Below are 27,753 nucleotides of genomic sequence, written 5' to 3'. Positions count from 1 at the left end.
AATGTTTTGTCATTTCAACTATGTCTAACAAATTGTACATTAGTATAAAAAATTACGAAATGTAGGTAAACGACTGTTCATTAATGCAAATAGAATCGTTATGCCGCGATGCTCAGGAAGTTGAATTGTTTGGCGTGTAGTCGAGTACACTGTACGTTGTGTAGTTTTTTAATTGACAGATTGATTTAGTAGTATGTCAAATACTTTTTAATTAATTGACGATGCAATAAAACTCACTTTAATTTGATTGTGGTATCGTAATATTTCTGCGAAAAAATTCAGCTTGTAACAAAAACAAGCTCGTGATTAATAACAAAAAATGGGTCTGAAACTGTAAAATTATGCGCATTTAATAGAATATGATCGTGAACTTACAATGCTCGGAATTCGGGTATTCTGTAAACATTAATAGTAGTACATTACGACGTAGTTCATAGTTCAATTCAATAGTAGGTTTAGAGCAGGGACGTGGAGCTTAGTCTCGCCACGCCACTCCATTTCAACTTGGCGGACTTAGAATAAGTTTTTCTCTGTAACTATCATAATCTGGTTTTAATGATATAAGTTATATCTTGAAGTTGAGCTCCAACTTCCCAACTTCAGAGTGCTACAGAAATTATCTCACATTGAAGTAAATGAAGACAGAAATTATCTCACATGTAACCTTATTTTTAAAGCGTTGTTCAAACTCCAATATATTGAAAATTAACCACTGAGCTAACGAAGTAGTTAAACGTAGATATATAGAATGGCAAATAAGCGAGCGAATTACAGACGGACTATAACGCATATTGCTCTGAATGTTTTACATACCGCACATAACGTGGTCTTTCACTTTTGTGAATTAATTTCCTATTTGACGGAGAAAGTTATTGTATCGGCTTGTTAACTTAAACTGTATCGGATAGATTCCGCTTTATTACTCACTGGCGGACACCACGCGGTTTCTCACGCGTAATTGTTATTCCCTACGGAATACGGGGATTACATATAGCCTATGTTTTTTCCGCTGATAAAGTAGCTTATTTTTTTAAATCGTTCCAGTAATTCTAACTTTATTCGTTACATACGAAAATACAAATATTTCTTCTTTAAAATATTATAGTGAAGATATTGACAGCTAAAAGGATCTTTACATTTTGTCGAATTATGAACTTCACCAATGTTAATTTATAATTAAGTTAGTATGTAGTTTTTCGTTAGGCAACTTGTCCGTGATTGGTTTTTTTCACCTAAACAAGTATTTTAATAGTTATTTGGCACAAGACCATGAAATAATTATTATGTTAGTCTGGTTTGGTACTGTATTTGAAGATTCTTTGAAAATAAATACAAATACAAGACAAAAATAATACAAATACAGATCTGTATTTTTAGTGTATTAAAAAGAAATGGATTTAAATAGCTGATGACATTTAAAGAACCTTGTTTTACGCATTTAGCATAATAATATGAAGCCTTTTGGACATATTATAGAGCAAACGGCAAAGAGCCGGTAGTCGTTTTGTTTTTTTTTTAATAATGGAGCTATTTTCGAGCGAGTGGGAAATACTGGCGTTGAAAGTAGTTTTTTGTACAATATTATTTGTTTTGACAGGTGAATGCGTCGGGCTGGGCGACTCGTGCCGCCTGGTGTCTACTGGCTTTAGAAACGAGGTACGTCATCATCATCATCATCATTATTATCACCAGTGGTGTGCATAAGGTTTTTAACTAGGGTATGCACTAAAATTAGTAGTCTAAAAATTGCTTGTCCAACAATGTATTCAGTGGTCCAACATAGGTTTCTATTGAGTTCTTAAGGTAGGCTGCTTTTTTGCATCTATGAAGTGACGCCACTGATTATTATCAGCCCACTACAGGGCTAGGCCTTCCTTATAAAAGAGGGGATATGGAGCTTAGACCCACCACGCTGCCCCGATGCGGGTTGGCGAGCTTCGAAATAATGTTACCTTCATTAACAAACACTCAGACATTATTGATAATGACCGGAAACGACGGTTTAACGTGCTTTCCGAGGCACGGGGGGTGTAACACCAGCAACTTAACTCAGTATCTTATAGCCAGGATTCGAACCCAGGACCTCGTTCGAAACCACATAACATGCTAACCGCTGGACCTACCCGAGAGCGTGTAGAACCGAGATATGTATATTGTATATGTTTTACTAATTCGACTATAATATGTATTGCAATGGTTTACTGGAATCTAACTGCCTGTTTTATGGGTTTGGCTAAGTGATATCAGACCAAGAGGGTCGGGCTATGAAAAGCTTCCAAGAAAGATAGTTAGATAGTCCCGTGCCTCGTAGTGCACGTTAGTCCATTGTTTCCGGTCATGCTAATTTGTAAGCTTATAGGTACTTTGTTTTCTTTCGATTTCACACACGCACACTTTTCTACCTACTTCCATCCAAAGCCAAACTTTCTAAATGAAAGAATTTTGAAAAACTGCGATTTACGTCAAATCGTAACAAACTAATGAAAATTCAAATGTTACTTCTTTATAACATTAAGCTTAGATTATTATCAAAACCTGCGTTAGAAGGTCTGTAAAGCGAACGGCGAGACTAGGCAGTTTATTAAATGACCTACAACTCCAAATTTGACAGCGACTACTGATTGTAATCTCATGTCAATCTAATTGATATTGTCGGTACGGCTGGGTGTACCAATTTTATGTGAATCAATTTCGTAATTTGGTATTAATTAGGTACAAAATATGTTTAAAAAAAAAATTAAAGCTAGGTTCGTCCAAGGTCATACCAAGAGATCATAATATCAGCCGATGTTCGTCCAGTGTCCAGTCCAGTATGTATCTTCCAAACAACATTTTCGTGGGCCGCGAAAATTCAGCGGCTCTCTACAACCATCTAGTGGGGGGTCAAGTCAAACACTACGATGTCCGATGCGGGGTCGCTATTTCGGTCATCTTGGTACCCCAAGGTCCATCGGCTCTTCGAACTACGTTCCCTGCCCGTTGCCATTTCAGCTACGCGACGCGCTGAGCTATGTCGGTGACTTTCTTCTGCGAATATCCACAATTCTGATTCGATAGCCGTTGTTAGCTAGAGATACGCCGTCGCAATGATTTCTACTTCTCTTAAAATATCATAATCATTATCTGTATAACTTTAATGGGTTACTAAAGATCCAGGCACCTTTCTTCTAAAGGGCATTGAAGTGCACGGGCTACCAGCAATTTTCAACTTCGCGCTTAAATATATAATGAGAAGTTTTGAAAACGAGTCAAACCTTTTATCTCATTGCCCGGCCCAGGTCTTGAACCCAAGACCTTACAATTTGGAACTACTGGATCAATGAAGCAGTTAAGACATACTGTTTAGCACTCTGTCTGACTATTCCACGAGCGCTCCATCACGGTAGAGCCCTAAAATTAAAATGCTAGTTATAATTTCGTCAAAAGCTCTTTAATTTTAAAGTACTTGATACACTGGCTGACATTAACGCAGCCTAGGCCAGCGAGTCAAGGACACAGCATAATACGCCAACTCAACACACCCCTTTTTCAACTATATCCGCATAATAAATAATGAAGTGAACAAGTTTATACCAATTTATAGCTTCTTTCTACCCTTTGTCATGCAAAGTATAGAGTTCACTGTGAAATCTTTCGTGCAATAAGTCAGCTGCCAAAAAGTCTTATAGGCGGTAATTTGAATCCAAAATAGCTAGTTAGGAGTACCGGTAGGGGTGGAATGAAATCCCAAAGGTCGGTAGTGGTACGGTACGATCAACGCGAGCATAGTCCAACAGGAATTCTCATTTCCAGTCATAGCACAGGACAGTCGGAGGGACAGAGGGAAGTAAGAGAATGATTCTGAAGATGGCTAACATTCTAATAAAAACAATTTTTTATGGCTAACTTCACAGTTTGAACTACAATACATCCGAAGACCAAATATCTATTACTATACAGTAGAAAATATTGGGACCTTTGAACACTGAAATAACAAGGAGCAATGAGACAGAATCTCTAAATCTTTATTAGCACATTGTTAGTGATACCATGGGAAATTGCCAGCTGTAGTTTTTACGACCTTACTGGCGCAATTGTGTACTGGGTCAGATCCCAGCTCAGACTTATTCAGGAATTGATAAATATTTAATTCTTGGTTGTATACGTTTAGGTGTTTGTTTTGTATAGTCGTGATTAGTCACCACCCTGCCAACAACTTCTATCAACAGATTTTAACCTTTGTGATGTAATGTAGAAATTAACCTATCTTACTTCTGTAGGATAAATACCACCTCTTTACAGTTTAGTACGCCGCCACCACCGTTTAGGATGCTGGCGATGCTTGAGATCGTTTTGTTTGGAAGTCGGCTGTTAATGATTATGATGATGATAGTTTATTATGATGCATAGTCACCTACTATCAGGTGTGAGCGCTATTAAGCGCTAGCTTGTCGTCGAAAAAAATATAAAACATACACGTACGGTAGAAATCCCCCTTCGTTCCTATAAACCAAAGTCCGAGTCTCACTAAAGACGGTTCAACGCAGTCGCTCGGCTCCTTGCCGCCTTCTTACCATTGGGCCTGTTTCTGACAGAGAAGAAGGCCTTAACCCACCAGTGATACTGCTTTAGTCTCTATCGAAATCTGCAGAAAATACTTGTGTACTGCAGACTTCGGTAAAAGTTATCGACGACCGTCGATAAAAATTAAGCAACGCTTTTCCAATTAAAATATTGTAAACGGATGATACGACTTCTTTAGGTAGGTATATCAAATTGCGCCCATTTAAATTTCTTTGTGAGAGTTTCGTAATTGTTTCTTCGATATTTCTCCGTAATTTGACCGCAAAAGTTCGCAATTGTTCTCGTTACTACGTCTTCGTCGTTCGTTAAGTATAGAATGGACGAAGTTAAAATTTTGTAAACCCGTAAAAGTGTAAACGTGCGTCGACCCTTCGGAGTTGTGACCCGAAAGCTATTCGTGTGGCTTCCACCAACGCTTCCACCATATTTGGATACTTACTTATTTCCTGCTAGTTTACTTCCGTAACATCCGCTAGAATTTTAATTATGTTTTAATCCATATTAGTGCCTACTAATTAATCCGTTATCCGTATTATCCGTAGTGCCGTGATAGCCCAGTGGATATGACCTCTGCCTCCGATTCTGGAGGGTGAGGGTTCGAATCCGGTCCAGGGCATGCACCTCCAACTTTTCAGTTGTGTGCATTTTAAGAAATTAAATATCACGTGTCTCAATCGGTGAAGGAAAACATCGTGAGGAAACCTGCATACCAGAGAATTTTCTTAATTCTCTGCGTGTGTGAAGTCTGCCAATCCGCATTGGGCCAGCGTGGTGGACTATTGGTCTTTCCCCTCTCATTCTGAGAGGAGACCCGAGCTCAGCAGTGAGCCGAAAGCCGAGGGTTGATGACGACGAATTAATCCGTACTCGGAATAATTTCATCTGTTCATAAATGCTATAGAAAATAGGCTCCTTAATGACTCGTCTGACGTTGTGACTGGTAGCTCCAGAGATGTTTTTCATGCCAAAGAAGTGTAATTTTCCACTTGTGGGCATTATTATTGTACCGTCAACTAATGTAAAAAACTTTTCAAATGAACACTAACTCACAGAGGGTGCCATACAGAAAATAACCAAGTAACAATAATTTTTACCAAATGTTTGAGAGGAATTGATTCAGAAGATTGCCTACATTCAAAGATGACCTAATATTTGATATCAATTTCAAATTGACACCTCTACCACAGTATAACCAGTAGTTGGACTTCATACTAGAGGTCGAAACGCGAGCTATACCTACGCACCTCGAACGTGGGGTGATCGTGGGGTGAACACAGTCGCGACTGTGCCGCGGTGACGAACGCACGGTGTATTGGATTTTTTAATTATGACGACTAGGAAAAAAAGCCTCGCTACTGGTGGGCTATTATTTTTATAAAGTTTGATTAATATTTTGTATTCATAAGTCATAATTTAAAAAATTATGTAAATAAATGCTTAAATAATAAATTTGTGTAAATAGGTAAATAATGAAAACGGTAATATAATATTATTAAATAATTATTTATTAACTTCTTCATTTAGGTTGTTTTCTTTGATTATTATGTAATACATAGATTTAAATCTTATGACATGTATGTTTTGTATACCTGTATTTTAATGTAATAAAGAAGTTAAGTAAAGAAGTTGTTTGAATTTAACAACATTATTGTGTTGCTCATACTTTAATGTATTTGAATAAAAAGAGTAAAGAGCCGGCTGATATTAATATACCTATCCAGATTTTTTTAGTAAACTAGCGAACCTGGTCAATCTCAATTTTTTTTTTGTGATTCCTTCCCTACATGCCAAGTCAGGATCAATTTTTTATCGTTTATTCTACATATGGTGTGGAGTATCGTTATCGGTATTTTTGTGCATTACATAAGGGATTAAAGTGCTAACATAATCTACTGAACCCTACACTGCGCGTGGCCCGACACGAAATTTGACCGGTTTTTTATTATTTGGTCACCTAGTGTGGTGGTAATACCTAGATGGCATCACCAAAATAAATATATGAAGGTCGTTCAAGAACATTGATTAGTATCAGCCTTATTTAAATCTACCAATCAAAAACAATACGCATTTTATTGATCACTTCCTATTTTACTACAATAAATTGTAGTAAAATAGGAATTAAGTAATAGCAAAGTATTTTATTTGTTTATTTAAAAAAAGGTATATTTACAATCACAAATTTAAATGGAAACACAAAGTTGGCAAATGTAATTAAAATGCTGCAGGCGGGCAGCCCTATCACATGTTTACGTGCCGCGCGGCTGTAGGTATTTATTTCAAAAATACGGCCGAGTTACTATACTGCTTGTTATATCTACTGTGCCTCTACGGCCTGCTGAGCAAGTGGATCTTGACAACCAGACAGACAGTTTGACAGTAAAGTGATCCTATTAGATGGTACCCTTATTCCTTTTTAGATGCGATACCAGTAACCAAGTCCCAAAAACAAAACCGTTACTGGTTATAAAGCGTAATCGTGTATCGCAGTTATTTTACTGATGTAGGAGTATTAGTTGATATCTCAAGAGTGTTCCTGTATGAAATCAAATGATAACAAGACAATATGTTCCTAACTGTTGCTGCTGAGCAATGAAAGTGTAAATGAAAACATGTTGGTCCTCGCTCATTGATGAAAGCAAACCTGCAAAGCATTCGACGCGGCCATTCCGATTCTGAGACTCAACCAGTCGCGGTTTGGTGCGGTGAGAGAACGGACGTGTATTTACCAATCACAAAATATCCTCCATCGATGGATTGTTATGAATTAAGTTAAAAACCGTGACATAAACATTTGTGTGTGATATTACGCGTTTGGTTGGACTGTGATTTGTTGATACACCGTTTGCTGGCTGGAGGTTGTTGATATTATTCAAGGTATGCTCGTTTAGATTATTTGATTTACCTGTGGGAACTGGCGTTTTAAGCGCAAATGTCGGCGCTGTCTACAAACAATCGTCGCCTACCACGTATTTTCTGGAAAACGATAGCTCATAGAGCACCTTAACCTTAAAGTTCGCGTAAGTTCAGTAACATACGTGATAAACACGTATGTTACTGAACTTACGCGCATTATTAGCTTCCGTTGACTTGAAGTTGCGTTTCAAAATGTTGAAGCTGTCATTTTTGATCTATTATTAAGATTTTTTTCATTCGACAACAAATTAACTCTTAACTGATTTTCACCTTAAGTAGTGACAATGCAGGCGAAAATGGTGGCGGACTTAGAACTTGGGAGAGCTTCAAGTTGATTTTAAGAGTAGGTACCAATACTACGAGGAATCATACCGTCAAGCGAAAAAGTTTTAGCCAGTTTTTTATAACACTAATAGGCCGAAGTCACCATCACCAAGCATATTCATCCCAAAATTCATCCGAGCTAAACTGACCGAAAGACTCCAACAGTGCCGAAAAAGGTTCCATTATAATTATTGTAATTTGAAAATTTACATTAATTAATAATTTACTTTCAGTAATAACGAGCTGACCATGTCAGGAAGTTGTTGTGTAGGCGGAATAGGTATCTTAGATTTCGTATTTCGCACAATAATCTTTATTTTTATGTGAAACGAATGTTTTAAGTGCTTGTATGGGAAAAATTTCTATTTTAACCGACTTCAAAAAAAAGGAGGTTCTTAATTCGACGCCTATGTTTTCGTTTATTGTTTTTAAGTAAATGAGCCAATTTGAAGAAATCTTGAAGTATATTAATCATGAAAATTTATTTATATAAATACAAAACTGAATAAAACGAGCAAGAAATATCTGTAGGTATTAAGTATCGCATTATCCTAGTCTATTTGTGCAATTAAGCTTTAAACATAGAAACAGGCAATGCATTTCCTATTAAAACTAATTCTTACTAAATATGACGTCAGATTTACGATTCGCTGTTATGTCGATCGGAAAACCCTTTCCAAGACCATTGCTCATCTGTCTATAAAATAAAGAAAAAACCGAGTTAGTTACACCATTACATCTCCAGAATGGTAAAACTAATTTGGATAAAATTTGGCACAAAGATAGGAATAGCACATAAGCCTAATTTATGCTGATATTCCCAGGGGAACGAGATTTATTTGAGAAGGTGGTAACAAATGTGTGTGTGATAAACTCGACGACGAAGTAGGTAACAGTTATCTATGACGATATAACAGAGATCATAATTCTGTCTAATCCTACTATCAACTATCAATACTGCAAATATATTTATGTTGTTCTATAGCCAGTTAAATATTTTAATCATTCACTCGTTTGTTTCCCGGAACACTGTATAGCATCGATTAAAACATTCGAACGGTAAATATGCCATTTGTAAAACTATTAAATATAAACTATGCATTGTACTATCTGAATAGTTAGTTATTTACCGACTTAAGTTGCGCAAAAGATAATAAAAACTTATTGAAACAGACCTAACCCTTTCTTATTCAAATATGCTCGTTTAGCAACAGACCCTATCCGACTTTACGTTAACAGAAAAAAAGGAAAGGATCAAAAAGGCCTTGACTTCGTTCACAATGCAAAGGCACAAAAAATCTAACCCTTCTTACTTTAAAAGACTTGTCAACGCGGTGTATTTCGTAATCACAGCTACCTACGTAAAATTGAATGTTTTTATAAAGCCTTTTTTGTTGATGCACAAAAAAGATCATGACTGTTCGGATTACTCAGACACGTAACTAATGACTTCCAAGTTTTCCAAAATGCTCAGGATACTGTCTGCAGGACAAAAAAATATTGCAAAAAGTATACGGAGTAATTTAAATTGTACAAAAGGAAATAGCCTCCGATGTTGAGAAATTAGTGTAGGTAAAATTTTATAATATTTTTATTATCTTTTCTAGTTATGTGGATACCTATCGAGTAAATCGTATTACTTTCATCGGCTGATAACGATGACGCCAAAATACCAGATAATAGTCTAAAGTTGATGATGATGATGTATTCTTAAAAGCCATCGAAGCCAAATCGCTTGAAATACAAAAATAGATTGAAATTATGTTTTTTGATGCTTCTCTGGTTCTTCTACATTCTACATCTGTTACAAATTCTACCTTGAACTTGTATATCGTGTTTTATCATCCGGTGAGACGTGATGAAGTGCAGATAAAAAACAATGTAACGTCGAAGATAAAAAACCATGTAATGTCAATATAAATGCCAATTGTTTATCTTGATGCATCTTTAATACACGCCAATGGCTTCTACCGAACGAGGTAATGATGTTCAAACAACTTGTGCTATTATCTAGTTATTCCGGAATTATTGACTTTTTATCGTTTCTTTACTTTTTACACCATTGCACAGTCTTTGGGTTAATATTTGCACCTTTTGAATGCGTCGTTTTGTAATGTTTGACCTTGGAAGTTATTTATAAGTGCAACAAGTTGTTGGACTTTTTTTTACTCCATCCGTTCACTAAACATGATAATGGTCAACGAATAGACCATGCTAGCCGGCCAATTCTCTAACTTAGACATATGTTTGTACTTTAACTTTGTTTCGTACATGTAACATACCTACGTCAAAGATTTTTTTTATTCTTTACAAGTTAGCCCTTGACTACAATCTCACCTGATGGTAATTGATGATGCAATCTAAGATGGAAGCAGGCTAACTTGTTAGGAGGAGGATGAAAATGTACACCCCTTTCGGTTTCTACACGACATCGTATCGGAACGCTAAATCGCTTGAAATTAATGAATAGGCCTGCAGTTTGTTGTTGTTTTTTATTGCTCGGTTTTTTGGTTTGCATGTTCGTAAAGGCATTTAAAAATGCATTGTAAAGTTTATTTAATTCGTATTTTGTGCTCTGTTAATATTCCTTTATCACTTTTAAGTTATAAAGGGATATTAACAGTATGTTAATTGTTCAACCACTGTATATTTAATGAATATTCTTTTAAAAATATAATTGAAAAATATAGACGCTAAAGGAATACCTCCAGCGACTCGTGAAAAGAGCACTGCTGTATTATTCACAACCTAAAGGTAAAAACTTTGTTTTAATGGATGTGGTTTGTGCTACGCGTGGTGACTTGGTGAGTCAGGTTCTGTTACAAAATTGTTTGTTGACTTTTGTGGGTGCGCGCACTTCCGCTTACATTTTTTTTGTAGAAATAATTTCTATAAATAAAAATTTTGTTTTAAATACTAGCGGACGCCCGCGACCTCGTCCGCGTGGAAATCAATGTAAACTTCCAAGCCGTATTTCACCACAAAAAAATTTAAAATTCAACCCAATTTTCAAAATTTTTGAATTACATTATATTTCATATTTTTTTATGATTTATGAACAAATATTTAAAACTGTAACTCTAAAAATGAAGGACTTTCCATACAAACTTTCACCCCCTTCTCATTTTATTTTCGCAATAAAAATTATCCTATAACCTTCTCCCCCGAATAACAAAAAAACACGGACAGACAGACAGACAGACAAAAAATCGAAAAAAAATATTTTTAGCTTTAGTATCGATTATATAATGCCCCAACAAAAATTTTCAAAATATCTTCAATGTACAAAATGAACAGAATTCGTATTATAAGTATAGATTCTAGATGGCGCTGTCGTCCGTTATGCCACGCTAACGTTTGTTGTTACAAATGGTATAAGTAAAATCTCAATTCAATTTTGCGAATAAATGTATAGAATTCGACCAGTTTTATTATAAGTATAGAGTATAGATGTAGTCGGTTAGGTGTCACATATAGTATAGGCTGCTCTAAGAATATTCATCAAAAGACTTCGTCCAGGGTAATGGGTATTTAACTATTTAGACCCCAAGATGACATCTCTTCACAAATGTTTTTTAGGCTTGGCTGCACTATTTCTGATCCGATTTAAGTATGAGAAACTGTAATCGCAATATCATCGATTATCAAAAATATTTAAATGTGCAAAAAAGGGTCATCATCTTTAACATTTATCAGCCTGTTTTATACGGTAAAGGCACATTATAATTGGATATTTTCAAGCGTTTGTTTTCAACAACCTCTAATAACCGGTTTAACGGTCACAATGTCGTAGCTTTAAAGGTTGTTTACTATTTTTGACTCTATCTTGGCTTTTCATTATCCATTTTAATATACTTACTTATAATATTGTAGTGATGAAGAAAATTGATGTTTACGTAAACAATATATAGTTATTTACTATCTATGTAGAAAAGGATGAGGAGTAAGATACGATACGATATATTTTATAATAAGCCGTGATAGCCCAGTGGATATGACTTCTGCCTCCGATTCCGGAGTGTATGGGTTCGAATCCGGTCCGGGGCATGCACCTCCAACTTTTCAGCTGTGTGCATTTTAAGAAATTAAAATATCACGTGTCTCAATCGGTGAAGGAAAACATCGTGAGGAAACCTGCATACCAGAGAATTATCTTAATTCTCTGCGTGTGTGAAGTCTGCCAATCCGCATTGGGCCAGCGTGGTGGACTATTGGCCTAACCCCTCTCATTCTGAGAGGAGACTCGAGCTCAGCAATGAGCCGAATATGGGTTGATGACAATATTTTATTACCTGATATATCGTCGCTGTAACGTAAAACTGGATGTTTTACAAAGATATATAAATTAATGCATATCTTAGTAATATCTAGTATTCGCTCACCGGTCAAAAATGGACCATAATGAGAAAATAATGTATATCATTTTGTTATCAATATTGGCCATATTGTTTATAAACAATCTTTTTTTTTTATTCTTTACAATTTAACCCTTGACTACAATCTCACCTGTTGGTAAGTGATGATGCAGTCTAAGATGGAAGCGGACTAACTTGTTAGGAGGATGAAAATCCACACCCCTTTCGGTTTCTACACGGCATTGTACCGGAACGCTAAATCGCTTGGCTATACGTCTTTGCCGGTAGGGTGGTAACTAGCCACGGCCGAAGCCTCCCACCAGCCAAAAAATCTGCTGTAATTAGTCGTGAAGACTGTTAGGAATGGGTATGACAATAATCCAAACAGCCTATCTTAAACTAAACCCTTGGTCACCTTTGTGTTGAGCCGGCTTCTTAAATTCTTAACCGTAGAGCTAATAAGTATACAAATTATATATTTTCTAAATAAAGATTCAAAATAGATAGCTATAAAATGTTAAGATATAGATAAAATGTGAAGTTTATAAAGAATCATGTGAACAGTCACGGACATCCGTTTGTACTCCGTGTGTTGTGGTTGTCCAAGAACTATGCTCGTTTATATTATGTCAAGGACAGCCATTCTAATTCTTACGCACATTATTCCTGTTTCGCGTATTCGTAATATCTTATGATTAATGACCCAATATGTCATATGATTAAGCTCCTATAGGTACTCGTATACATATACAAAAGCTTTACAATCCTTTCCTACGAATATCTCAAACGTGAAAGTTTGTATGGATGTTTGTTGTCTCTTTAACACCGCAACTACTGAACCGATTTTGCTGAAATTTAAAATGATAATAGTTAATACCCCGGATTAACACATAGGCTACCTTTTATCGCGGAAAAATTTATGGTTCCTGCAGGATTTGTGAAAAACTGAATACCACGCGCACGAAGTCGCGGGCGTCCGCTAGTATTTTATAATGTTAAAAACTGTTTTGTTTTCCTTTTTTCTTTGGTATATAATATTGATAGTTGTAGTCTTTAATATAGTTATACGTACCTATATATCTTAAATGCCAGCATCACGGAAGTGGTTCGCTCTAAACGGCATTGCCCTCTGGAATAACTGGTATTTGCAGAGCAAGTATCCTACTTGATACATATAAACGAATATTATACTTACTATCTGCACACGACCTCGTCCATGTATAATTCGAATTTATTCGGGTAACAAAATAATTAATATTATCGGAATTTCATATTCCTAGTCGTGTATAAGATACCAGCTGACGTCGCGCAGTTTCACCCGCGTGGTTCCCGTTCCCGTAGGAATATAAGAATAATATATAGCCTATAGTCTCCCTCGATAAATGGGCTATCTAACACTGAAAGATTTTTTCAAATCGAACCAGTAGTTTCTGAGATTAGCGCGTTCAATCAAAAAAACAAACTTTTCAGCTTTATAATATTCGTATAGATTTAGAATGTCTTCACCGATTAATTTCATCTTCCTCTGACGCCTTACTTACATGGATTAGGATTTAGGATTAAATTTTAAATAAATTTAAATTTAAAATTTAAATTTTAAAAAAATTTTAATAGTTAAAGTAAAGTGACTTTAAACAATAGTAAGTAGATCCACTGAACCTCCTTCTCCTTAGAAAAAAATAGGTTTAAATCTTAATCAATGCTTATAAATATAGAGATAATGTTCTCTATGGATGATAATGTGTAAAAAATTGTCTCATTGATGCAATCCTAATCGTGTTTGGCTTCTTATCACGAAGTATTGAGTTCGAGTAACAAAGGAAAGGAAGCAGGAGCAAAGAGGCATCTTACATTTTACACGTACAAAAGGACAAACAGTTTCATATATGTATTGGCGCATCAAAAACGAGTGGCGGAACATTATCCTGTTATTGTAACTTCCTTCCAGCGACCAGGACAATTGTTTTACCTTCCTCTTTCACCGACGAATGCAAATTGATTGCAGACGTTTGCTAAGTGCGGTGTGGGAATTGATTCTTAACGTCTTTTATGGGGAGATTATTGTGCACTGTATATTTTGTTTATAACTAGACAATTGTGCACTGTATAGCTTTTGTTTATAACTACATAGCCTGTCTAGTTAGTCCAGCGGTTCGCGAATAGAAATAGACCAATAATGTCAACCAATAGAAGGCCACCGGAATAATCGCTATCTTTATAGTTGCGTTGGGTCGAAAGAGCAACTGACAATTACGTGTATGAAAGAAAAACTTCAATATTTCATAGCCCGACCTTGAACACAGGACCTCAGCATCCGACGCCGCACAGTTAACCACTGAACCAACGAGGCAGTTCCACAAGTAAAAAGATTAAAAGCAAAAGGTCATCACGAAATATTATGAAAAAATGGAATCCGCTAAGAACGGATTTTGCGACAGGGCTGGATTAAGGATTTTCTACGGCGAGAAAAGTCGCGGGAGTCTGCTATCTATATCTATACTTATAATAAATCTGTAGAGAGGTCAATTCTGTACATGAAATATATTTCCAAAATAACTATCAGGGGGTGATTAGTGGTCGATACTGATGCCAAAAATGCAAGCTGTCTGTCTGTCTGTCTGTCTGTATGTTCTTTATAGAAACAAAAACTACTCTACGGATTTTAACGAAACTTGGCACAATTATTCTTCATACTCCTGGGCAGGTTATAGTATAGTATAGTACTTTTCATCACGCTAGGATCAATAGGAGCAGAGCAGTGAAGGGAAATGTTAGAAAAATGGGAAAAGTTACTCAATTTTTTAAGCTTCCGTCGCGTGGTATGTTCGTTATAGAAACAAAAACTACTCGATGGATTTTAACGAAACTTGGCACAATTGTTCTTCATACTCCTGGGCAGGTTATAGTATACTTTTCATCACGCTACGATCAATAGGAGCAGAGCAGTGAAGGGAAATGTTGGGAAAACGGGAGAAGTTACTCAATTTTTTAAGCTTCCGTCGCGTGGTATGTTCGTTATAGAAACAAAAACTACTCGACGGATTTTAACAAAACTTGATACAATTATTTTTCATACTCCTGGGCAGGTTAAAGTATACTTTTCATTACGCTACCGTCAATAGGAGCAGAACAGTGAAGGGAAATGTTGAGAAAACGGGAGAAGTTACTCCATTTTTTAAGCTTACGTCGCCGTTGCATGGTCCCTACCATAGGGGTAGCAGGATAGGGGTAGGGTAGGGTAGGGGTAGGCGTAGTAGTAGGGTTTCACGCAGACGAAGTCGCAGGCGTCCGCTAGTTTATAATATATGCTCTAATATCAAATTCAGGAGATGTGTGCTCGTAACTCCGTCTAATCTGAGCGCGCCACGGGGCACATAAATCACCGATTTTTCTTTATATATCGCACATCTCACATACGACCTACTAGCATCATTTACTTTCGGTTACTAGGCTGAGAAGTTCTTTTTTTTAAATGGGTCAAGAGTTTTCGATATTTTGCCGTCTGCTCTACTTGACATTTTCTGTTAAATTAATTTTAGTTTTAATGTTAGTGAAATAATAGTTTAACATTACATACTGACTGACTGACCTGTATTTAGTTTGCATGAATGATATTTATTTGCTTAAAATATGGGTTTATAAATGATATAATATTAACTTAAGTATTATAGCAGTGGTTTACATTAAATGTTTTGATAAATTCAAATGAAATTTTTGTTTGAACCTGCACGCCGAAATGACAAAATATGGGACTAGGTAAATTATTAAAAAAATATAATTATATTATTATTATGATTCGATATTTACTCGTATATTGTTACCATCAGATACCACCACTAATTACTTACTAAATACTTATATCAAAAAGGTATTTACACAGGTAGTTAACATTTAGGTACGTGCTAGAGCCGGTAGCCTGTGTTATTGCTTCTTTAATTTAGACTATAATAATATTGAGTAATACTCAATAGTATTATATAAATTATACCACAAGTCCTCCAGACAGGCAGTTTTTTTATTGTTTCTATGAACTGCACACCACTGGAAGGGGGGAGGTTGAACCCTTATGCTCGCGGATTTGAGTCCGGCTCTGTAACCCGTGCAACTATTGAAGACAAAACGTTTAAAAATAGTTTCACCACAAATCTTATTAATATTTAACATAACTGTTAAAGGCTTTTAGCTCTAATCACGTCTAGACTGTAATAGCATTAGCTTATTTACAGCGGGCGAATGTGTGCAGTCGTTTCTTAATCACATTTGCATCCGTCAGCGGACAACGTGAGTCGCTTGAACAGCGCCCCAAGTGGCACAAACCATTACGACCATTAGCCGCCATTCGCACGAGAGTTTTTTTAACGGACGTTAAAAAGCGATGAATACAACAAATGCATTTCCAAGTGTATTATGTTCACAGGACAACTTTTTTTAAAACACGACGCTTTTTTTCGAGCACTGTTGCATTTTCAATTTTGTCTTAGTACGACATACTATAATAGGCTAAGTGACATTTTTTTTAAATGTCCTTAAATTGTTCATTATCGTTCTTTTAAAAAAATCAGCATTTTTTTGAGACGCAAATACATAAAAAAACAAATTTTTAAATATTTTTTTGTTAATACGAGCTAAAACGCTTCCGCACATTATGGTCTATATTTTAACTGTTTTTTACTAATATTTTTGTCAAACGTTCCGTTTGGTAAAGAATGTCTTAACGTGACGTCTAGAAACAATTAAAATATAGACGATCATGGCTGACAGCGTTATGACTCGTATTGTCAAAAAAATATTTAAAAATTAAAATTTTAATGTCTCAAAAAAATATGATATTTTTTTTCAATCAAATAGAACGTTGTTAAATAATTTAAGACCGTTTAAAAAATGTGTCAACTAGCCTATTGGAGGGAAACGGGAATATTGGTCATATTTAAAAGATATGTCAAATATTCTTTTAAAAAGATTCTTATTATTGTGGATATCTCTTTGCATATGCTTTTAGAAATCACATCCAAGAGAAAGAATGCAGCGACGTCGTGCTGCGTAGTCTATCGTATTGAACGCTTTTTCTATAATAGTTAATGTCACGGCCTATTAGATGTACACAACAATGGAACTCTTGTGTTTGACCCACTACCGAACAATGCCAGCTTTTCTTTTCTATGCTCTTTCATTTCTGTGTTTTAATAAAAAAAAACTATTGCAGGTTGTAGAACGAGCGTCTGTGATAGTCAGACCTTTCTCATATTGTAAAAATAAAAAAAAACTTTTGCAGCTTTTAAAAGCTTTTTAGTTTATGCATTACAATTTCTTTTTTAAAGAAAATCAGAATTTTTTTTTAATTATGCTACATCACTAATTAAAGTGTCCCAGACTTTAACCACGTGAGCATGTAAAGACTAAAACCCAAGTAGTGAAAGCATGAAACATCACTTTGCTATGTTTGGCACAACCTTGAAAAAGGTACCAGCTCAGTATTGTGCTGCATGAATAAGCATTTAGCGCTGATTTTAGCTAGCATCTTGTTCCAGGGGATACTTGATTTTTGAACTACATGTTTGATTTTAATCGCAAAAAGCTCTTTAATTGTAGGATGGAGAGAATCTCCTCTAAAGCTAACCACCTGTTTCTGTCCTTGGCTAAGTTAACCATGTCTTACTTAGCAGCCATTTTACGCCTTATCGTCGAAGCGCTGTAGGTACTGTAATAATATTTTAAAGAGAATAAACAAAAAGGTATAAAGATGCTTGGAGGCCGTTGGATCAGCTTCCACCTTCACACAGAAAGTAAAACTATAAGAAATGTAAACAGTAATTGTTATTAATTGTAAATTTTAATACTGTATGACTTTTTCAAAAGAGCAACTGTTGAGTTTCTTGCCGGTATCTTCTCAGCAGAACCTGCCTTCCGAACCGGTGGTAGAATCTTTACAAATAGTCAACTGACGTGTCAAAAGTGCTTGTAAACTGAGCCTACTTGAAATAAATGATTTTTGATTTTGATTTTGAAGGATTATTATACTGAATACAACATCATCTTAATGAAGTCGAGTAAACACTTTAAGCGTTAGTTGAACTGAATTATAAAGACTATAGCGTAACTTGAGTTTAAGCCGTTATGTATAGAGTTTTAATTCCCCTTTGGAGTGAAGCTGACTCCAATGTTCCAGATAGTTTGCCGATTAAAGGATACTCGTAGTGCATTCACTTTAATTGTACATCAGTTCAAGTATCATGGATTTTACGCTATCTCTGAAACCTTCGTAAATTAAGGAGGAGTCTTACGAGTGGGACTACATGGCAAAGACTTTAGTGTGTTAGTGGCTAGTGCAGACCTAAATTGGTGTTAGGGCTAGCGTTAACTATCGAACATGTTTGACAAATTTGCTTGTCAAACTTAACTCTTTCAATGTTTGACAAACGCTTTCAAAATAAAGAAGCAGAAAATAAAATTGTTTGACAAACACAAATTGACGAAAGGTTTGATCGTTTAAGAGATCCTTTAATGAGTTTGTGCACGTCAAGTCTGACGTTCTTGCCAATCGTAACCGTTGTAGACGCTTCAGTGGTGCTAACATGCGACCAGTGATGAGAAATAAAGACAAAATTTCGTCGGCTTCGGATTTGTCCCAGTCGCATCCCTTTCGTACGATCGCAATGAACGAGATAGCGGTATTTCCGGTTGCGCCGCCATTGGTTGAAATTAGTCTATTTCTATTCACGAGATTATATCGTTGGTCGCATGTTAGCACCACAGGTTATGTGACATTACTTTGTGGACTAGGTCAGATTTAGTTAACTCCACCTATGTTGATCTTGGTAATTAAATAACGTTGTAATTTGTTAAACAATGCTACTGCTCTCCATTAAATCTTAAAGAACATGTGGCTAATTCACTGACATAGACATATTACGAATTGAGATTCTATGTGACTAATGTCATCCGATGCATACTGGCAACCGTTCGTGGATATCATACAGTAGGTAGATGACATTTGTCAGTCGATTTGATATTTATTTTAATAGGTTGATAATAAAGACCAAATTAGATGTATAGGCGACGTGAACCATACAAACTTCATCCCTTGTAACTGTTACACAACGTACACATAATGTAAGAGTCGTTTAAAACCCCACTTTAGAAACAGTGTCAAATATGTACATTTATTTAAAAAAAAATTAATAACATGAAATTTTACGCTTTTAGCCAATCAAAACATACATTGCAACATCAAGTTGCCCGATTTAAGCATAGTTCTAGTGCACTCGAAATAATTGCACGCGGTTTCAAGTGTCGTTGACTCGCGAATAACGAGTGCTTTGAACCGACGCCAAACATTGACTGCGAATGCGAACACTCACACAAACGTTTTTTGTTTTTACATCAAAATGCCTATTTGGTAGTTCGTCACGCTAGCTCTGATTCAAACGATCGTTAGGAGATTAATCATTATTTCTTGCTACCAAATCTACTTGTTATTCATTAGAATAATCTACACTTTTATAACCTGTTGTAGAACGTTTGGAATTTACTGTTGGATTTTCATTTGTGTTGATTATTTCCAAAAGTTGTGTCTATTTAAATTTTTGACGTGACAACGTCTTGTAATTCGATGAAGCCAGATGCAAACTCGAAAAAAGATGACGTCATGCGTCGTTACCTTGCTCTAGGGTTGCCAACTTTTTTTACAAGAAATAAAGTATATTCTGGTCTTTGAAGATTATTAAACAGTATTTTAGAAAAACTAATATTTTCTTTTAAAAATTGCGACCGTTCCGTCAGTATTTTCAGAAGATAAGAAAATACTGATCGCCTGTAAACCGACTTTACAGACAACCGATTTTTTTTTGTAACGTCATTTTTGATTTCCTTGTCTTGGTCTTCGTTCAAGATGCACGCAGGTCGCAGGTACTTTAATTTTAATGATATGGTACAAACTCTTTTAGTTTCGACCCAAGGTATCTTTCTTACCATCTTACTTTCTTAAGTTTTTTTTGTACAACATCAAGCAAACTAACCTATCCAATTCAATAAAAGAGTTTCAAAAAGTCTTCCATAATTCATATTTCAATTCTAATCTGTATCTATTTACAATTAGCATTGCTGTATAAATCAGTTTCGTTTTTTATTTAACAAATTACAACACCATAAATTAGTTGACTAAGCAAATCATTACTCATCTGCAATGTCACAAGTTCGTTAACCATCATTGGCGTTTGTTAACACACAGACATTTATTCCGGTGTAATGTACGCCTTAGTTAAGTCCATTGCGTGATGTTGATCGTACTAATTTGCACTCATTTTATTCATTTTCATTTATTTCCATTTATTAAACGGATTCTTTGACACTTTTTTTTTCTAGTTTCGTTTGATTTATACTGTTATTTGATCAAATATTATTAATGGATTAAGTAGATTGTAGATTAATAAATTTGTCTTTACTTCTTCTTGTTAACATGACTGGTATTTAAGTATAACATTATTGTTTTAATGCACGAATTGTAATTATGCTGCTTTTTATAATCCATTTGTATTTGAATAATGAATATACTTATAAAAAGGAGCAATATACTCTTACTACATCCATACATATGTATTTTGTATATAAAAAATACAATACATTTTATTTTTATTCATAAACACTGAAATATATGATTTAATCACTAATATATCTACCTTGTAGCTATATTAGTTAGTAAGCTTTCTCTAATATGAATTAAATCACTGAATCTAAGACAAATTATTATAATCTGAATACACTAACATTATTAAACTTTGTATTGATGTCTTAAATAAAGAAATAATAATAACTCTTGTATGATTTCAACAGCTACACAAATATCATACGATCCAATTTCTTCTTTATATTTCAGGTTACTAGAATTGTTTTTTTATTATTTAATACCAAGGTTATCTGATGTCTCCAGTCACTTGTCAATGTCGCCTATTGTGCTCTTGTAAAAGTTCTTATTTACCTTGACTCGATTCGTATTCATGTTACTTTAGTAACAAATTTCGAAAACTAGCCCTTTGTATGGATCTGTAAAGCTTGCTTCAATATTGGTTCCATTATTATATGAACTCTTAATTGTGAATGTGATGTAAATAGCAATTATTTCTACAGAGAAATGTTGTTTATTTGAATTGTGCTCTTTTGTCGTATTTGCTTCTATTCAAAACTGTAAGTATCGATTACCTTTGTTATGTTTTATATTGTCTTCATTTTGATATGATATCACAGTTGTCATTTGTGTATATGAATTGTGATTTTTCTCCGTGAATACTTATTACAAACAAAATTTGTCTTTCTTCACGAGTTCCTGTCATCGTGTGTGTAGGTACTATTAAGTATTACGTGATATATGGTACGCTAACTTGAGGTTTTGCTACCAGTATAAATGTTCGAATCGAATTCGAGCCGAATCCAAATTAATTCAATGATCAATATAATTTATTCAGAATATGTTAATGTTAAACACTCTCGTGATCAATATTACAGTAAAAAAGAAAAACAATTTATTGTTCATTTTTAAACAATATAATAAAAAAAGACAAATTCGCGCTTACATTTCACGTTTATTTGTCATGCCCTCAGATAACGCGGCATCCCAATGGGACTTGTCATAAAAAGAAGTGTAAAAATAACTCGAAAAGGTCTCCCTTTTCTTTTGTTGCGATCGGAAACGAGGTTTTCAATTTTCTACGGGAAACAATTCGGAGTGTCTTTTGTTCTTTTGAGATTTATAACTGAATTAAAACTTGGTGACAAAAGAGTTTATAATTGGAAATTGATGACGTTTTGAGTTTGAACTCAAAATCCGCAAATGTTTTTTCGAATAGACCTTTACTTGTCCAATAGGGTTTTTAATAATTATTCAAATCTAGTACACGCATCGCGGATTCACCCTTGTAGTTCTCTTTCCCGTGGGAATACGGGATTAAAATATAACCTTTGTCACTCACAAGTAACGTCTATTGGGAAAAAATATTTTACAATCGGTTTAGTAGATCCAGAGATTTCTCCTACAACGTCACAAACTTCTTTATAATATTAATTATAGATAGTATTTTTAACAATTATGATTTGTCAATTTAATCTAATAAATAACTCTCATAATATATCTTTCCCTTTAGTCCAATGATTAAACTATCTTCGAATTATGAGCAGATTTATTCACTATCTTTGATGCTGCTAATTGACATATTATACGAAATTGAGATTCTATGGAAAAATGTCATCCAGTGCTTACTGGTGGATATCACACAGTAGGTAAATGATATTTTGTCTTTTGTTGTTCATTTTAATATGTTGATAATAAAGACCAAAATAGTTAATAGGCCAGCTGGTTAAGACCTAGATCGGATTATGTTATACTTTCTTCCTTCTAAGAAATTCTCGGTAAAAATTCTCAGCCCGTAGTTATAAATGTGATCTATTTCTGCACGCCTCTGCTCTTTTCGTTTTCGCTCCAGTGGAAACGCGGAAGCACTCAGCCTCTGCTCCATTAGATGCCAATATAGGTTTTATTGTTTTTTGCGGAACTAGCGTTTGTGGAGTATAACTTTATTTGTCTATTGCATTTTAAAATGATAGGTAATCTTTGTCGTATACTACATGCAGATTAATTTAATTCATCGTCATTATCGTATCAGCCGATGGACGTCCACTATAGCACATAGGCCTTTTGCAAGGACTTACAAACACCACGATCCTGAGCCGCCTTCGTCCAGCGAATCCCTGCGACTCGCTTGATGTCGCCATTCCACCTTGGAACCCTAATGGCTATCGGCTCTTTGAACTATATTGCCACTTCAGCTTTGCGACTCCGTGACTTTGGTTTTTCTGCGGATCTCCTCATTTCTGATTCCATCAGCAGATATACTCTAAGAATAGCTCATTCCATCGCCCGCTGTGTGACTTTGAGCCTTCTTATGAGGCTCTTACCGGCAAAGACGTACCGCCAAGCGATTTAGCATTCGGATACATGTAGAAACCGAAAGGGGTGTGGATTATCGTTGGTACTCCTAAAAAATTAGCCCGCTCCACCTTAGATTGCATTATCCATCCAGATATATCATCAGGTGAGATTGTAGTCAAGGGCTAACTTGTAAAGAATAAAAAAAGATCGCATTGTTACCACCGAGTATATACTGTAGGAAGACGTCATGGTTTGACTCGTAGAAAAGTGTTCAGTATCCCGTCTCCTATTACCAAGGAGGCTAAATATACTGATGATGATGAACTTTTACAAACATACCGAGCCACTTAACCGTCCGGAAGCTGGTAACAGAAATACTGAAATTGTCTAATTTCGTCGTCACACTGCGACACACAATACACGGCCTTAATCTGTCATGCACACTGCTCACTAATGACAGCTTAACGGCCTCTTCACACTGACTGGAAAATTATATGAAAGTGTACAAAAAAATACGAGCTATGTTAGGAGTATCTCTGCGTGATCGAATCAGAAATGAGGAGATCCGTAGAAGAACCAAAGTCACCGACATAGCTCAACGAGTTGCGCAGCTGAAGTGGCGATGGGCGGGGCACATAGTTCGAAGAGCCGTTGGACGTTGGGGTCCCAAAGTGCTGGAATGGCGACCCCGCACTATACTAATAGCATTAACAACTGAGTCTTAGGGCCATAAATCATTTCTCTATATCTATCTCGCTTGCACTTATGGGTCTTATGGAGCCGTCTAGTGAAGGGTGTAACAATGAAAGACATATTATCGATAAGTAAAGTTTATTATCGTATCTTGTTCACAAAATTAAAAAAATTAACAATATTTGATTTAATATAATACATATTTCATATTATATAATTATTAACTAAATAAAATTAATCTTCATCTGAGTCTTCATCATCAGAATCTTCGTCTTCTGCCAAATTTATTATATATTAGTATCCATAGTGCGCAACGAGTAACACATGAATGTATTTATTTAATTGCAGTAAACACATTTATAGCAAAAAAAATACGCAATGCAATTACATTAGAAACCGACCAATCAGAATCGTCCAAATCATTATTGACTCATCATTAGCACGTGCGCAGGTAGCCGTTTATCGATAATTAGGGTGCGCAGGTAGGCGCGCTGCACATTCCTATCTTTTTTGACTTTTATGACCGGACGACTCAGATGATAATGCGCATACTATAGTAAGCGCAGTGTTGGCCGACCCCCCACCAGGTGGACTGACGACATCAGGCGAGTCGCTGGAATTCGCTGGATGCAGGTGGCTCAGTATTGTGATGTTTGGAAGTCCCTACAAAAGACCTATGTCCTGCAGTGGACGTCCATCGGCTGATATGATGATTATGATGATGATGTACATAAAAATACAATTAAATTAGAATTCCCTGGTTGTTCGTTTGTACATTTTACTTTGTTTTGTACTTGTTGTAGGTACTCATAGTAAGTGTATGCCTGTGTTAAATTACTCTTATGTTATTAGTATCAGATCTGGTGAAATTTGAGAAAATAAATACTCTCTCGATCGTCCAAAAAGTTTTTTTGCATATTTCTAATAAAAGTTTAGCAGTTCTTCTGTCCCTAAGCTTGTTCAGTCGTCAAACTTTGTTTATGTTTTCAGTAACTTGGCACTTTACAGCAATAAAAGCGTCTTTACATGGCTGTGCCTAATCTTTTTGTTATTTATCCTTTCTTTTTTTTTCTTTTATCTTATTTTAAATAAAAAAAAACAATTTACATAGTCTCATTTCCTTCCACCAACGCTCTATACTTAACTAAATTATTGTTTGTTCAAATCTGTTGTCTTCAGAGGCTCTCAAGCGCAGCTCATGTGCTTTATGCTCTGTGCTCTCATCACAAGTATTATAGTTAATTCTATAATACCACCTCTTGCCTCTACGGTGTCAGTAATAAAGTTCAATTTTGATTAATTGAAATTTTCGCATGCGCAATACTAACTTGGTGCCGCTCAGTATTGTTATACCGGTGATGCTGTCATGCAATAGTGCTCTAACCAGAGCCTGCGCAAGCCAGACTTACCTCATTGTGTGAAGTTTAAAAGTTTATCAGCGCATTTAAGTACGGTAGACCAATTATCGGTAGAGTCCTTTTCATGAAAGAAGTCCCGCGGCTAAAACCTGAACTAAAATTGAGCGCCTTACACCAATGACAGTAAGACTGCCATTACCAAATGCCAATGTGCGCCATTAAAATATTAACGCTGCGTTTCGGGGTCTTCTTTCATAAAAAGGACTATAGGTATGGAACGTCTTTATTGACCAAGTGTAAATGGTATTTTTTCTATTTTCTACGGCATACTATAAGGAATCATGTGTCCAGTGTTGCTAGACCTTTAGCTTCGTGTCAACCTCTTGTTGAAGAACCTTAAACTTTGATCTTCAACGGAGTTTTTTGAAAATTTGCCGCTAAGCTAAGTGACTGGCAAATTTCGGCATGACTTCACCTATACCGATATACCGAAAAAAATGCGTTATATACTTTAACGGTTGATGATCTAGACCTTTACATTCGAGTAACGATTCGACTTACGATTAACAGTTGCCTGGAAGATAAGGCCGCCGTTACACCATACTTGTTGCTTGTTTTTCCACTTGATTTGTTTTGTAATTTTTATTTTTGGTGTTATTAGTGGTTTTTTTTTATTATTATGATTACATTCCAAAACCACCACTAAACTCCTATGGTAGGAGCATAGGCTGACAAACGCCTTCATGAAGAGAGGTATGTGTGACTACGGCAGACTCTTAGCCCATATTGTTATACCAGTGATGGTGTCATGCAATAGTGTAGCAACATCGGGCATACGACATTGTACTACATATCGGTTACACTCCGATTAAACGGCCCCCCGAGACCTCGATACCCAATGTATAGTGTTACTAAGCCGTGTCTACGGTCTAGACTTTGAGTAACTGTACGCTTTGTAAACAGGACGTGGAAAACGTTCGCTTTTGTGGAGACTGAGCGAGATTTCTATGGCGCGTGTACATTATACTCGAACCTTTGTGAGTATGAGATGGATGACGTTGTGTTAGGATCTTTCAAAATGATTCACCCTTATTAATTTTCGAATTTTTGCTGTATAAATAGTATATGTACCAAAATTTGCAATTTACTGATTACTATCATCAAAATCAGTATAGATAATAGTGATTCTACAATATCCAAGTTAAAAAAACAAATTCAAGTACCACAAATGACGGCCGCGTGGCGCAGTGGGTAGTGACCCTGCTTTCTGCATCCACGGCCGTGGGTTCGATTCCCACAACTGGAAAATATTTCTGTGATGAACATGGGTGTTTTCCAGTGTCTGTGTGTATTTATATATTATATAAGTATTTATATGTAGTATATAATTGTATATTAATATTATAATATCAACTATCTTAGCACCCATAACACAAGCTACTCTGTATGTTTACTTTGGGGCTAGATAGTGATGTGATTGTTAAAGTATATTTATTATTATGTCTACAAATAGTAATTTAATGTTAATATTTTCAAATTCTAAATGCAATTATTAATCCTTAGGTTATAAGCTATTTTGAAAGTTTAAGTTTTTTTAAATACAACTGAGAACTTGAAATTAAAACGCAATCATACGCATTGGTCCGAGAGGAGCCCACAAGCTCAGTCATGGGTTTCGCTTTTTGTTCAATACTGATTTTAGTTTTAAACTCTTGAATTTAAATAATGCACAACAGTAAAACATTTACATACTAAAATACGCAATATACATTCACAGCTTATAACTACTGCCGTATTTAGCTATTAAAATCATGAAATATGTTTTCACATATCTGTGAGACTTTGCAGGGTACTTATTACAAAACTTTACAAACAAATTCAAAAGTATCACGAACCCTCCGTGACGGCCTCCGTGGCGCAGTGGTATGCGCGGTGGATTTACAAGACGGAGGGCCTGGGTTCGATCCCCGGCTGGGCAGATTGAGATTTTCTTAATTTGTCCAGGTCTGGCTGGTGGGAGGCTTCGGCCGTGGCTAGTTACCACCCCACAGGAAAAGACGTACGATGCCGTGTAGAAACCGAAAGGGGTGTGGATTTTCATCCTCCTCCTAAAAAGTTAGCCCGCTTGCATCTCATCCGCTTTCAGCTTTCATCTCGAGATTGTAGTCAGGGCTAACTTGTAAAGAATAAAAAAAAAAACCCCTAAGTTCCCAGTGCTAGAAAGTGTAATACATTCATCATCCAAATAATGATTGCGTTAACGCAATGCATCAATCACACGTCGCGGTAATTTCCGTACCGTACTGAGGAGGTTCATTTCTGTCAGTCATCGAGGTACTGGTATACTGGTATTTGTAGCTCGGTGCGATGGAGCGATTCCCCAAAATATCTCGTCATGTGATCACCATGATTCAGCACAAAATAAACATAAATCAAATATCTCTCAGTCTAAGGACAAAGACAATCGAGGGCCTGAGGTAATATATAATCAAGTGTGACTCACATGACTCCGTTGTAAGAGACATTTTAATTGTCTTACTTGAATCCAATCCAAGATTAGATGTTTTTTTTTTAATCAAGAGGTAAAAGATAAGTTGAAAAAGTTTTTCAATGAAGCCTTCTTTGGCAA

General features: G+C 35.7%; 2 protein-coding genes across 4 annotated transcripts in view; one reads left to right on the top strand and one right to left on the bottom strand.

The window, feature by feature from the left end:
* Positions 1-27,753, bottom strand: part of LOC112054493 (calaxin) — a 292,161-nt gene that overhangs the window by 40,508 nt on the left and 223,900 nt on the right. The gene's annotated exons all lie outside the window — the stretch shown is intronic.
* The window catches only part of LOC112054492 (uncharacterized), an 83,114-nt gene that overhangs the window by 21,977 nt on the left and 33,384 nt on the right, over positions 1-27,753 (top strand). For 2 of the 3 annotated variants that reach the window (XM_052891308.1, XM_024094287.2), the window contains exon 1: positions 7,234-7,437. The gene's annotated coding sequence lies outside the window, so the exon portion shown is untranslated. Of the gene's footprint in view, positions 1-1,597; positions 1,657-7,233; positions 7,438-27,753 lie in introns of those variants that run through there. The other variant, XM_024094289.2, reaches the window with a different exon arrangement.

Source organism: Bicyclus anynana, chromosome 1 (assembly GCF_947172395.1).
Source record: "Bicyclus anynana chromosome 1, ilBicAnyn1.1, whole genome shotgun sequence".
Taxonomy (NCBI): domain Eukaryota; kingdom Metazoa; phylum Arthropoda; class Insecta; order Lepidoptera; family Nymphalidae; genus Bicyclus; species Bicyclus anynana.
Note: the sequence above shows the minus strand (reverse complement) of the source record. Positions and strands in the feature narration are given on the sequence as shown.